Source organism: Arachis stenosperma, chromosome 9 (genome assembly GCF_014773155.1).
Source record: "Arachis stenosperma cultivar V10309 chromosome 9, arast.V10309.gnm1.PFL2, whole genome shotgun sequence".
In the NCBI taxonomy this organism is placed as follows: domain Eukaryota; kingdom Viridiplantae; phylum Streptophyta; class Magnoliopsida; order Fabales; family Fabaceae; genus Arachis; species Arachis stenosperma.
The window spans coordinates 32,555,396-32,569,131 of record NC_080385.1 but is presented as its reverse complement, the minus strand read 5'-3'; positions in this window follow the sequence as shown (position 1 = coordinate 32,569,131).

Genomic DNA, 13,736 nt, shown 5'->3' with positions numbered 1-13,736 from the left:
TCGAATTGAGGAAGTTCTGGGAGGAATTCTTGTGCCCTCCTCTTGATTGGATCATCCTGCAGCTGTTGTCTTTCCATTGATATTTTAGTGATTGGCCTCTCAACTGAGATATACTCAGTTATTCCCATCTTCACTCCGGCATCTCTGCAGAGCATAGAAATTAAGCTTGGATAGGCCAATCTGGCTTCCTTGGAGTTCTTGTTTGCTATTTTGTATAGTTCACACGAGATCAGTTGATGGACTTCTACTTCTTTTCCCAACATGATGCAGTGAATCATCACTGCTCTTTTAACAGTAACTTCAGAACGGTTGCTGGTGGGTAATATAGAACGCCTAATGAAGTCCAGCCAGCCTCTGGCAGCTGGTTTGAGATCTTCTCTTTTGAGTTGATTTGGGATGCCAGTGGTGCTGGTGGTCCACCTGGCTTCAGGGATGCATATATTCTCTAGAGTCTTGTCCAGGCCTTTGTTTACCGTCATCATTCTCCTATTAAAGGAGTCTGGGTCATCTTTCAGTTGAGGAAGCTTAAAGATCTCCCTGATTTTGTCAGGATGGGTGTGAACAATCTTTCCTCTGACTAAGGTCCGATGATCATAGAGGGCAGCTCCAATTATTCTTTGCCTGTTTGTCTACCATAAATTAGCATAGAACTCCTGAACCATGTTCCTTCCCACTTTCGTTTCAGGATTAGCTAGGATTTTCCAGTTCCTGTTTCGAATTTATTCTTGGATCTCCGGATATTCATCTTCTTTCAGATCAAACTTGACTTCCGGGATCACTGATCTTAGACTCATTATTTTGTAGTAATGGTCTGAATGTTCTTTAGTTAAGAACTTCCCTTGATTCCAAAGTGGCTTTGGAATATTCTCTTTCTTGCCTCTTGGGTTGGGTTGTTTTCCTTTAGGGGCTGTTCATACCCTGACCGAGCTCCCCAAAACTCGGCAAAGTTCACAAAAGGTCCGACCTCGTCCCAGGGCCCACGCCTGAGGTCGGACCTCGGACAAATATGCTAAGAAGGCCCATCAAAAGGAACGTAGCCCAAAACCTAAAGGCCGAAAAGGCCTGGGAAAGGCGGTTCCGCAAAGATAGAAGATAAAACTCCCAAAAGATAAGATAAGATAAGAATATCTTATCCAGGGAAGATCACGACCAACTACTATAAATACACTGGAGCACCCAGGTATAACACACACTCTAATTCTACTCAATATCTGCTTGGACCCATGCTAACTTAAGCATCGGAGTGTCATTGCAGGTACAACCCCCATCCGTTCAGCACACCAAGCTCGGGTCACGGAACCCCTACCTCGGGCCTTGCCGGACGACCGAGCTACACGTTTCAGGTAACCCCCGGAACATTGGCGCCGTTGCCGGGGACCCTGGAAGTCATCCCTTTACCATGGCGGACGACCCTCCCAACAATAACCACGCTACATCAGAACAAGAAGAGGAAGTTGACACCGGAGAACGACCGGACAGCTCTCTATCACCACGCACTCCAGGAGGAAACAAACAGGATCGCCCAAAGACATCACTCTCAAACAAAAATCAGCAAAATCCCGAAGAAGAAAAAAGCTCGGAAATCCTAGAAACAGTACGAGCACAACAAAACCGGCTGAAAAAGCTCGAGGAAGACATAAAGAAACAGAAAGAGACTGAACAAGATCTGAGAAGGGAAGCTCGCAAGCGCAGAGAACTGGAAGAAAAGCTGCGGAAAATAGAGGCCGACCTAAAAGACCGAGCAGAGCGCGGCACCACCCCCGAAAAAGGTCACGATCCCTTCACGCAAGAGATCATGAAGGAAAAAGTACCGCGAAACTTCAAGCCACCAGACATGGACCTCTACGACGGCACCACCGATCCAAGTCACCACCTCAGCAACTTCAGAAGCAGAATGTACTTGGTCGACGCTTCCGACGCGATTCGGTGCAAAGCCTTCCCCACCACTCTCACCAAATCAGCCATGAAATGGTTCGACAACCTGCCACCAGGATCAATCTCCAGCTTTGAGGACCTGACCAAAAAATTCTTAACAAGGTTCTCTATTCAAAAAGATAAGGCAAAACATGCCCCCAGCCTACTCGGGATCAAACAAGGCAACCAAGAAACTCTCCGAGAATACATGGAGCGATTCAACAAAGCCTGCCTGGACATACAACACTTGCCCACTGAAGCGGCCATCATGGGGTTAGCAAACGGCCTAAAAGAAGGACCATTTAGCCAATCCCTATCTAAACGATATCCGACCTCCTTATACGAAGTGCAGGAGCGAGCAGAAAAATATATCAACATGGAGGAAACCTCCCAGCTAAGAGACTCTTCCAGGAAGGAGTCAACCTACTCGCTCTGAGATCGAGATCGGGAATAGAAAAGAAAGAAGAATCCAGCTCGGACAAGCCACGGAAGTACCACAGCTACACCCCCCTCCGAGTCTCCCTGGTAGACGTCTACAGAGAAGTATGCCACACCGAAAAGATCCCACCACCCAGACCTCTGAAGCACAAAAGAGCAGGAAGAGATCGGTCCGAATACTGTGAATATCACAGACTCTACGGTCATTCTACTAACGACTGCCACGACCTAAAGAATGTTATAGAAAAGCTAGCCAGAGAAGGAAAACTCGACAGATACATAGCAGAGAAAGGAGAAGAGACCAGGAAGAGAAGGCGGGGAGATAACGAAGATCGAGCCGAACAAACCCCACGAACCCCTGAAAGGCACGTACACATGATAAACGGAGGTTTTGCAGGCGGAGGAACATCCAGATCCTCGCGAAAAAGACACCTCAAAGAAATCTATCATGTCCGAGAAGACAGTCCCCTGCCCGAGCTGCCAACCATCTCATTTACCCGAGAAGATGCTCAGGGGATAATACCCGGGCACGACGATCCTATGGTGATCACCATCATCCTAGCAAACGCCAACTTACATCGAACTCTGATCGACCAAGGAAGCTCAGCAGATATCCTGTTCAAAGCGGCCTTCGACAAGCTCGGACTTGAAGCAAAAGAGCTAAAGGCCTATCCCACCGACCTATTTGGACTAGGAGATACCCCGATCCGTCCCTTAGGATACATCTCGTTACACACTACCTTCAGAAAAGGCGAGCAAACCAAAACATTAAACATCGACTACATTGTAGTCGACGTCACTTCAGCATACAATGCCCTCATCGGACGACCAACCCTAAACAGACTAGCAGCTATAGTCTCGACCCCACACCTCTGTATGAAATTCCCTACCGCAAAGGGAATCGCTACCCTAAAAGGCGACCAAAAACTAGCACGGCGATGCTACAACGAAAGTCTAAGCCTAAAAGGGAAAGAGGTCAACACAATAGAACTCGGGCGAGTTCAAGCCCGAGAAGATCTTCGGCCACAACCAGAAGGAGAAACCGAAAAGATCCAAATCGGAAACACACCCGAAAAAACAACAAACATAGGGGCAAACCTCGAAGCAGGCCTGAAGGAGGAACTCACAACCCTCTTAAGGGAGAATTCCGACCTCTTCGCCTGGAAAGCCTCGGACATGCCAGGCATAAACCCCGACCTAATGTGCCATAAGCTATCAGTGTACCCGGGATCCCGACCTGTCCAACAAAGACGCAGGAAGGTCGGGCCCGAACGCATGCAAGCGATAGAAGAACAAGTACAAGCACTACTAGATGCAGGGTTCATTAGGGAAGTAAAATACCCCCTATGGCTCGCAAACGTGGTCCTGGTAAAAAAGCCCAATGGAAAATGGAGGATGTGTGTCGACTACACGGATCTCAACAAAGCCTGTCCCAAAGACCCATATCCACTACCAAACATCGACGCCTTAGTCGATGCAGCCTCGGGCTACAGATACCTCTCCTTCATGGATGCATACTCGGGATACAATCAAATCCCGATGTACGGACCCGACCAAGAAAAGACCTCGTTCATAACCCCAAAGGCAAACTACTGCTACGTAGTAATGCCCTTCGGGCTAAAGAACGCAGGGGCAACCTACCAGAGGCTAATGAACAAAGTGTTCTCAGAACACATCGGACTACAGCTAGAGGTGTACGTTGACGACATGCTGGTAAAGACACAAGAAGACAGAAACTTGGTGGCCGACCTCACCAGCGTCTTCGACACCCTCAGGAAACACAACATGAGACTTAACCCGACAAAGTGCACCTTCGCCGCAGAAGCCGGAAAGTTCTTAGGCTTCATGCTGACTCAAAGAGGCATCGAAGCAAACTCGGACAAATGCCAAGCAATACTCAATATGAAAAGCCCGACGTGTGTCAAAGAAGTACAACAACTGAATGGGAGGCTAGCCGCCCTATCAAGATTCTTGGCAGGATCAGCGATAAAGTCACTACCTCTCTACTCACTCCTAAAGAAAGGGAAACCCTTCTCGTGGACCCCGGAGTGCGAAAAGGCCTTCCAAGAATTCAAGAAATTCCTCGGGCAGCCACCAATCCTAACCCGACCTCTAAAAGGGGAAGAGCTCGTACTATACCTCTCGGTCGGACATCGGGCAGTTGCTTCAGCATTAATACGGGAAAATGACCAAGGACAACACCCCATATACTTCGTAAGCAAGGCACTACAAGGGGCCGAATTAAACTATCAGAAAATAGAGAAATTCGCCTACGCCCTAGTGTTCACAGCTCGGAGGCTCCGTCCCTACTTTCAAGCCCACACCATCAAAGTCCGGACAAACCAACCCATGAGACACATCCTACAAAAGACAGACATGGCAGGACGAATCCTACAATGGGCGGTGGAACTGTCCGAGTTCGACCTCCACTATGAAGCCCGGACTGCCATAAAATCTCAATATCTAGCCGACTTCATCGCAGAATATACTGAGACCCCGGGAACCCCACTCTCGTGGAATCTGTATGTCGACGGGTCCTCAAACAAAACAGGAAGCGGAGCCGGTGTTATACTCGAAAGCGACCAAGGAACACGGATAGAGCTATCCCTAAAATTCGAGTTCCAGGCTTCGAACAACCAAGCCGAATACGAGGCCCTACTAGCAGGACTAAAGCTAGCCGAAGAGGTCGGAGCCCAGAAAATCACGATCTTCAGCGACTCCCAGGTCGTCACATCACAAGTAAATGGAAGTTACCAGGCCAAAGACCCTACTATGAAAAAATACCTGGACCAAACACAGGCACAATTACGACACTTCCCGGAAATACAAATCCAACACATACCTCGGGAACGAAATGCCCGGGCAGACGCCCTCTCAAAGCTTGCTAGCACCAAACCCGGAGGCAACAACAGAAGTCTTCTCCAAGAAACCCTACAATCTCCCTCCGTGCTAAGAGAGGAAGAAACGTTAAATATATCCAACCATCAGCAAGGATGGATGACCCCCATACTCAACTACCTGAAGTCAGGAACTCTCCCCATCGAAAGAAAAGAAGCTAAAAGGCTTACAAAGGATGCCCAGAATTATACGCTAATTCACGACGTATTATACAGAAGAGGATTCTCAAACCCCCTCCTTAGGTGCGTTCCGACCTCAGAAACAAAGGGCGTCCTCGAAGAAGTCCACGAAGGCATGTGTGGGAACCATCTCGGAGCTCGGGCACTATCCAAAAAAGTAGTTAGGGCCGGGTTCTACTGGCCGACCTTGCAAAGAGACGCAACAGAGTTTGTGAAAATATGCCCCCCCTGCCAAAAACACGCCAATTTTCACAAGGCACCGCCCGAAGACCTTATCAGCATCACTGCGCCATGGCCCTTCGCAAAATGGGGACTCGACCTACTCGGCCCGTTTCCACAAGGACCGGGGCAAGTCAAATACCTCATAGTAGGGGTCGACTACTTCACAAAGTGGATCGAAGCCGAACCCTTAGCCACTATTACGGCTCAGAAAAGCCGTAAATTCCTATACAAAAACATTGTCACGAGGTTCGGAGTCCCCTACTCCATCACAACGGACAATGGAACACAGTTCACGGACTCGAGTTTTCAGAACTTGGTGGCCGAACTAAAGATCAAACAGCAATTCACATCAGTCGAGCACCCACAAGCCAACGGACAAGCAGAGGCTGCAAATAAAGTCATCTTGGCCGGGTTAAAGCGAAGACTCCAAGAGGCCAAAGGGGCGTGGGCCGACGAACTCCCCCAGGTACTATGGGCATATCGGACAACCCCGCACTCTACAACGGGAGAATCCCCATTCCGGCTAGCTTACGGGATGGAGGCAATGATTCCTGTCGAAATAGATGAAGGGTCGCCCAGAGTCATCTTCTACAACGAAGGAGGCAACCCACAGGCACAAAGGGAAGAACTCGACCTCCTCCCCGAGGTCCGAGAAAGAGCCCGAATCCGAGAAGAAGCCTTAAAACAGCGAACGGCCCTCAGATACAATCAAAAGGTAATAAAGCGAAGCTTCTCCATTCACGACCTAATTCTAATCCGAAGTGACATCGGAACACAAAAGTCGGGAGAAGGAAAGCTAGCCGCAAATTGGAAAGGGCCCTACAAGGTAACAGAAGTCTTAGGGACAGGCTACTACAAAATATCCGACCTAGAAGGCAATGAGCTGCCCAGGGCCTGGCACGCCTGTAACCTAAGACGGTACTACAGCTAGAAAAACTTAACCCAAGGTGTACTCTTTTTCCCTACAAGGGTTTTTTAATGAGACACCCGGTTAAGTAGGATACCCGACCTAATCAAAGGGTAAACACTTTGTAAATATTCTTCTTTTTTAATACTAATCAAATTTCTCTATTTTTTCTTCCTCGTGATGAAGCAAATCCTAGAAAGTACCCCACCAAGGCGCATTAATTTATGCTCGGCAAAACGCAAAAAATCATTTGCCAAGAGACCATACAAGGTCGGCAAAGATAAAGCGACGAGGTTCAAATTAATGTGAGAAGTTATAAAGTAACTCTGAAATGGCTCGAAAAGCCAAATAAAAAAGAGGTTACAAAAATAACTTAAAAAGGCCGACCAAACGACGAAGTCGGGAAAGTTATAAAGTAACTCTTGTTTGGCTCGAAAAGCCAAAACAAAAAGAGATTACAGAAATAACTCAAAAGAACCGACCAAACGACAAAGTCGGACCTAACCAAAAAAGGAGGTACTCGAGCACCCGATGTCCGAGAAAAAAGCTCGGACCCAAGAAAGAAGCCTTAAAACGGCAAGAACCAAGATTTCGAAAAACGCTTACTAAAAAGTTGCTCTACAAAAGCAACTAAAAAGTACAAGCGAAAAGAACGAAATCAAAGGAAGTTTCAAGACGCTAGCTAAAAAGTTGTTATCCAAAGACAACTAAAAAGCACAAAAGCGAAAACAAGAAGTCAAAACGCTAGCTAAAAAGTTGTTATCCAAAAACAACTAAAAAGCACAAAAGCGAAAACAAGAAGTCAGAACGCTAGCTAAAAAGTTGTTATCCAAAGACAACTAAAAAGCACAAAAGCGAAAACAAGAAGTCAAAACGCTAGCTAAAAAAGTTGTTATCCAAAGACAACTAAAAAGCACAAAAGCGAAAACAAGAAGTCAAAATGCTAGCTAAAAAGTTGTTATCCAAAAACAACTAGAAAGCATAAAAAGCGGAACAAGAAAGTCAAAACGCAAAACACGGCATAATAAGCTAAAAAAGTTACTACAGAGTAGCTAAAATAGCAAGAAAGTGTCCAAAGCGTTTACAGAAAACATCCAAAAAGCAAAAAGGCCCACAGACCGGGCAGAAAATCCAAAAATAAAGAGATCACAGAGGATCAAGGACCTTCCCGGTCTCCACATCAACAGAAGGCTCCGGAGGGAACATCGAAATCGGGACTGCATCGACAGCACCATCATCCCGGCTTGAAACCTCCACACCAGACCTGTCCTCAGCCAGGGGTGAAGTCGGGTTCACAACCGGTACCTCGGGGTCGGACACTGGAGCCTTGGGGTCGGACACCGGAGCCTCATCCTCGGCAGGAGCAGGAACAATCTTTCCCTCCACAACCATGTTATCCGTACTGAATAAGCTCAGATCCAGGTCGGGAGCAAGAACCCGGACCTGATCCCTCAAATTCACAAACATAGCATCCATACCCTTGGCCACGTTATCTTCCAGCTCGTAAAAATCATCCCGAGCAGATTGCAACTTCTCCTTCGTCTCCACAAGCTCGGCATACAGCTTAGTATAGTTCTCCGTCGCCACCCTCGCCATCTCCTCAGATGTCTTCGCCGCCGCCACAGCCGCAGTAGCCCTAGTTTTCTCTTCCTCCAAAGAGGCCTCCAGCTCAGCAATCCTGGCAGCCTTCAGTTGACTAACTTTGTCAAGCTCGGACCGTGCCTTCTCAAGACGGGAGCTGGTCGCCCCAAGGGGAGCTTTCTTGAACTCCCGAGCAATGGCGGCATGAAGACTAGCCATCCGAACACAGCTCCGTGCCATATACTGAAAGTGATGCTCCATAGACGCATCATCAGTAGAAATAAAGGTCTGGGGGAGAATGTGCTGCTCAATCCAACCAAGAGCGTCAAAGTCCTTATCATTGAAGCCGGCAAGCTCTTGAGAGGTCTTCTGTTTCTTGTGGGGAGGACCCGAGGTCGAAGACGGGGAAAAGTGACCGGGTCCGGAGGTCGGAGGATCTTGAGTTATAGCTCGGAACTGAGGAGTCGGAATGGTCTTCGACCGAGTCTGAACACCCACGGTAGTCTTCTGCGGAGAAGATCGGGCAGAAGCCTCAGCCTCGATATTCCGAGCAGCCGCAGACTTCTTCGACCGACGAAGGAACTTCATGGAATCAGCCTGAGAAGACATCTCTGCAGAAACAAAAGAAAGGGATTATCACAACAGAAAAATCACCAAAATGAAGTCAAAATACTAAGATGAAATCTCAAAGAGGTCGGGAACTACCTAACTCGGAACGGAGAAGGCTTGGATCTCCCAACATTTTCTTCGTATCCAAGTGAGGTGCCCGACCCCATAAACTGCTCACCACACCCACAAAAGCCCGCTCCACCTCATCTAAACTCTCAAAAGTATACTTAACCGACACTACGTTCTCCTGCCAACAAAGAGGAAAAGAAGGCTCCCCACTCTCATCTAGAAAGAAAGGTCGGACATCTCCAGCAGCCCGGACCTTGAAATAGTAGTTCTTGAAATCATGAAACGACTCATCATACAAGGTACAAAACTTCCTCCCCTGGTTAGCCCTAAAAGAGACCCAGGACACCTTCCCAGCACCCGACCCCGGCTTCGTCAACACAAACAGATAAGAAAAAAGGGAAACAGAAGGGGAGACGCCCAAAAACTGACACAAAAGTTGAAACAGCTTTAAAAACGCCCAAGAATTCGGATGGAGTTGCGTAGGGGCAAGGTTACAAGACCAAAGAACCTCGGACTCCAAGTCGGTAAAAGGAAGTCGTACACCCAGCTTAGAGAAAAAACAATCGTAAGCATAGAAGAAGAGCTTCTCAGAACTTTCTAAAGGCGGGAAGCACACTCTCTCCTCGAACTCCGGGGCTACTAACTCATAATCCCGCTCAGACTCCCTGTTCTCACATATGCTACACTCCCTACGGAACCTAACTAGATACTCAGAATCTACAACAGAAGGGACCCTTAGAGGAACAGGATCTACCCAACCAAGACCACTCGGAATCTTGGTCGACATTGCTTGAAACACCTTTCGAGACATAAAAATCTTGCCTACAAAGAAAGAATACAACAGCAAGGCAAAAATCACACAAAGGCAGAAAAAACCCATTCAGCAAAAGCAAAAGAAAGCAAAGTTCTTTTAGAAAGAAAATGCGGCAACCCGAAAACAAAATAACAGGAGAAAAGAGCCCCCCCACATACATACAAACAAAGCAATGGCGGCGCCTCTTCTCGGGGCAACCCAGGCAACAGAAGAAAAAGAAACAGAAGCGTATGTGCACAAAGAAAATGAAGACAAGAGCAAACCTGGAAGAGAGGAAGAAGACGACGAGCTCCGATGCGGGAGAACGAAAACAGCGGCGCAAAGGAAACCCCGGAAAAACGCACGGAAAGAATCGGAGAAGAAGAACAAAGAAGGAGCGGCGCTCGAAGGTGGCGAAAACTCAGGAAACGGAAAAGGAACAGAACAAACGAAGAAAATGAGAAAAAGGGGCAAATATATAATGCCTTCACAGAGTCCGAACAGAAATCGAGGAGAAACGGTAAAAAGCAATAAATGCTGAAACGACCGTTTTTTCAAATTTTGAAAAAACAACTATGCCCGAGCTCGCCCTATCAAAAAGGACGAACTCGGGCAGGGGCACTGTTCATACCCTGACCGAGCTCCCCAAAACTCGGCAAAGTTCACAAAAGGTCCGACCTCGTCCCAGGGCCCACGCCTGAGGTCGGACCTCGGACAAATATGCTAAGAAGGCCCATCAAAAGGAACGTAGCCCAAAACCTAAAGGCCGAAAAGGCCTGGGAAAGGCGGTTCCGCAAAGATAGAAGATAAAACTCCCAAAAGATAAGATAAGATAAGAATATCTTATCCAGGGAAGATCACGACCAACTACTATAAATACACTGGAGCACCCAGGTATAACACACACTCTAATTCTACTCAATATCTGCTTGGACCCATGCTAACTTAAGCATCGGAGTGTCATTGCAGGTACAACCCCCATCCGTTCAGCACACCAAGCTCGGGTCACAGAACCCCTACCTCGGGCCTTGCCAGACGACCGAGCTATACGTTTCAGGTAACCCTCGGAACAGGGGCCATGATCAAAGTGGGTATGTTTTTGTGATCACGGATAAGCACACCAAACTTAGAGGTTTGCTTGTCCTCAAGCAAAAGAAAAGAGAGGAGAGGGATAGGTGGAGAGCAAGTGTGGAATGGTGGATGATGAGAGGGGTGCCGAAAGTGGATATAAAGGGAGGGGGGTGGGTTTTCGAAAATAAGAAAAAGATATAAGATAAAAGATAAATATGATAAGAAAATGATATAATTTAAAAAGATATGAATGATATTTCAAAAATAAATCTGAATTTTTAATTTGAAAAAGATTTTAAAAGATAATTAAGTTTGAAAAAAAATTGGAAAAAGAGTTGGATTGGATTGGAAAAAGGTTTATGTTTATGTATGAAGCTATATTATTTTTGAAAAAAAGGGATTTTAGAAATTAGGGTTCTTAGAAAACTATTTTGATTTGAAGGATGACATTTTGAAACATGTTTATGCAAGAAATCATGATTTGAAACATAAAAAAAATTAGAAAATTTGTAAAGAAAAACGAATTTTACCTCCTCCCCACCATCCTGGCGTTAAACGCCCAACTGCTACATGTTTTGGGTGTTTAACGCCCAATTGTTGCTTCTCCTGGGCGTTCAACGCCCAGCTGTTGCTTCTTTCTAGCGTTGAATGCCAGGAAGTCCTTTGTCACTGGGCGTTTTTCTGGACGCCCAGGACACTGTCAATCTGGCGTTAAATGCCCAGAAGGTGCTTCTTTCAGGCGTTCAACACCCAGAAGATGCTCCTTTCTGGCATTTAACGCCCAGATGGCTACCCTTACTGGCGTTGAACGCCCAGTGGGTGCTTCTTTTGGGCGTTCAACGCCAAAAATATTTTTTACTGGCTTTTTTACGCCGGTGAACTTCCAAATTCTCTTATAACTTTGTGAATTCAAGCAATTGCTATTTTACCTTGAAGATACTTTGACATATACCTGTAAAAATCAATTAATTAACAAAAACAAATAAAATTAAATTTTGTGAATGGCTGGGTTGCCTCCCAGCAATCGCTTCTTTAATGTCATTAGCTGGACTATTACTGAGCTTTAATCAAGTCTCAGTTTTGAGCATTCTTGCTCAAAATTACTTTCAAGATAATGTTTAACTCTCTGTCCATTAACAATGAACTTTTTGTTAGAGTCATTATCCTGAAGCTCTACGTATCCATATGGTGATACACTTGTAATCACATATGGACCTCTCCACCGGGATTTTAATTTCCCGGGGAATAATTTGAGCCTAGAATTAAATAGCAGAACTTTCTGCCCCGGCTCAAAGACTCTGGATGACAATTTCTTATCATGCCATCTTTTTGCTTTCTCTTTGTAAATTTTTGCATTCTCGAAAGCATTGAGTCTAAATTCCTCGAGCTCATTTAATTGGAGCAATCATTTTTCTCCAGCTAACTTGGCATCAAGGTTCAGGAATCTGGTTGCCCAGTAGGCCTTGTGTTCCAGTTCCACTGGCAAGTGACATGCCTTTCCATACACAAGCTGGTATGGAGAGGTCCCTATAGGGGTCTTGAATGCTGTTCTGTATGCCCACAGAGCATCATCCAAGCTTCTTGCCCAATCCCTTCTACGGTTAGTTACAGTCCGTTCCAGGATTCTTTTGAGTTCTCTATTTGAGACTTCAGCTTGCCCATTAGTCTGTGGGTGATATGGAGTAGCCACCCTGTGGCTAACTCCGTAACGAACCAAAGTAGAATAGAGCTGTTTATTGCAGAAATGAGTGCCCCATCACTGATTAGTACTCTAGGGGTGCCAAATCTGCTGAAGATATTTTTCTAGAGGAATTTTAACACTGTTTTAGTGTCATTAGTAGGTGTTGCAATAGCTTCCACCCATTTGGATACATAATCCACTGCCACCAGAATGTAAGTGTTTGAGTATGATGGTGGGAAAGGTCTGATGAGCGGATAATTTATACACTTTTTGGCATTGTTTTTAGGTAGTTTTTAGTAAGTTCAAGCTACTTTTAGGGATGTTTTCATTAGTTTTTATGTTAAATTCACATTTCTGGACTTTACTATGAGTTTGTGTGTTTTTCTGTGATTTCAGGTAATTTCTGGCTGAAATTGAGGGACTTGAGCAAAACTCTGAAAAAGGCTGACAAAAGGACTGCCGATGCTGTTGGAATCTGACCTCCCTGCACTCGAAATGGATTTTCTGGAGCTACAGAACTCTAAATGGCGCGCTCTCAACGGAGTTGGAAAGTAGACATCCAGAGCTTTTCAGCAATATATAATAGTCTATACTTTATTCGGGAATTGACGACGTAAAGTGGCGCTCAACGCCAAGTACATGCTGTTGTCTGGAGTTAAACGCCAGAAACACGTCATAACCCGGAGTTGAACGCCAGAAACACGCTATAACTCGGCGTTCAACTCCAATAAACGCCTCAGCTCGTGGATAGATCAAGCTCAGCCCAAACATACACCAAGTGGGCCCCGGAAGTGGATTTATGCATCAATTACTTACTCATGTAAACCCTAGTAGCTAGTTTAGTATAAATAAGACTTTTTACTAGTGTATTAGTCGTCTTTTGACCACGTTTTATCTTTGGTCTCAGTTTTGTTTTATTCCTCATCTTAAGAGACTATTGATCACATTTTAGGGGGCTGGCCATTCGGCCATGCCTGAACCTTTCACTTATGTATTTTCAACGATGGAGTTTCTGCATACCATAGATTAAGGGTGTGGAGCTCTGCTGTACCTCAAGTTTCAATACAATTACCATTACTTTTTATTCAATTCTCTTTTATTCTTATTCCAAGATATACGTTGCACTTCAACTTGATGAATGTGATGATTCGTGACACTCATCATCATTCTCACCTATGAACGCGCGTGACTGACAACCACTTCCGTTCTACTTTAGACCGGGCGTATATCTCTTAGATTCCCCAACAGAATCTTCGTGGTATAAGCTAGATAGGTGGCGGCATTCATGGGGATCCGGAAAGTCTAACCTTGTCTGTGGTATTCCGAGTAGGATCCCGGGAATCCGGAAAGTCTAACCTTGTTTGTGGTATTCCG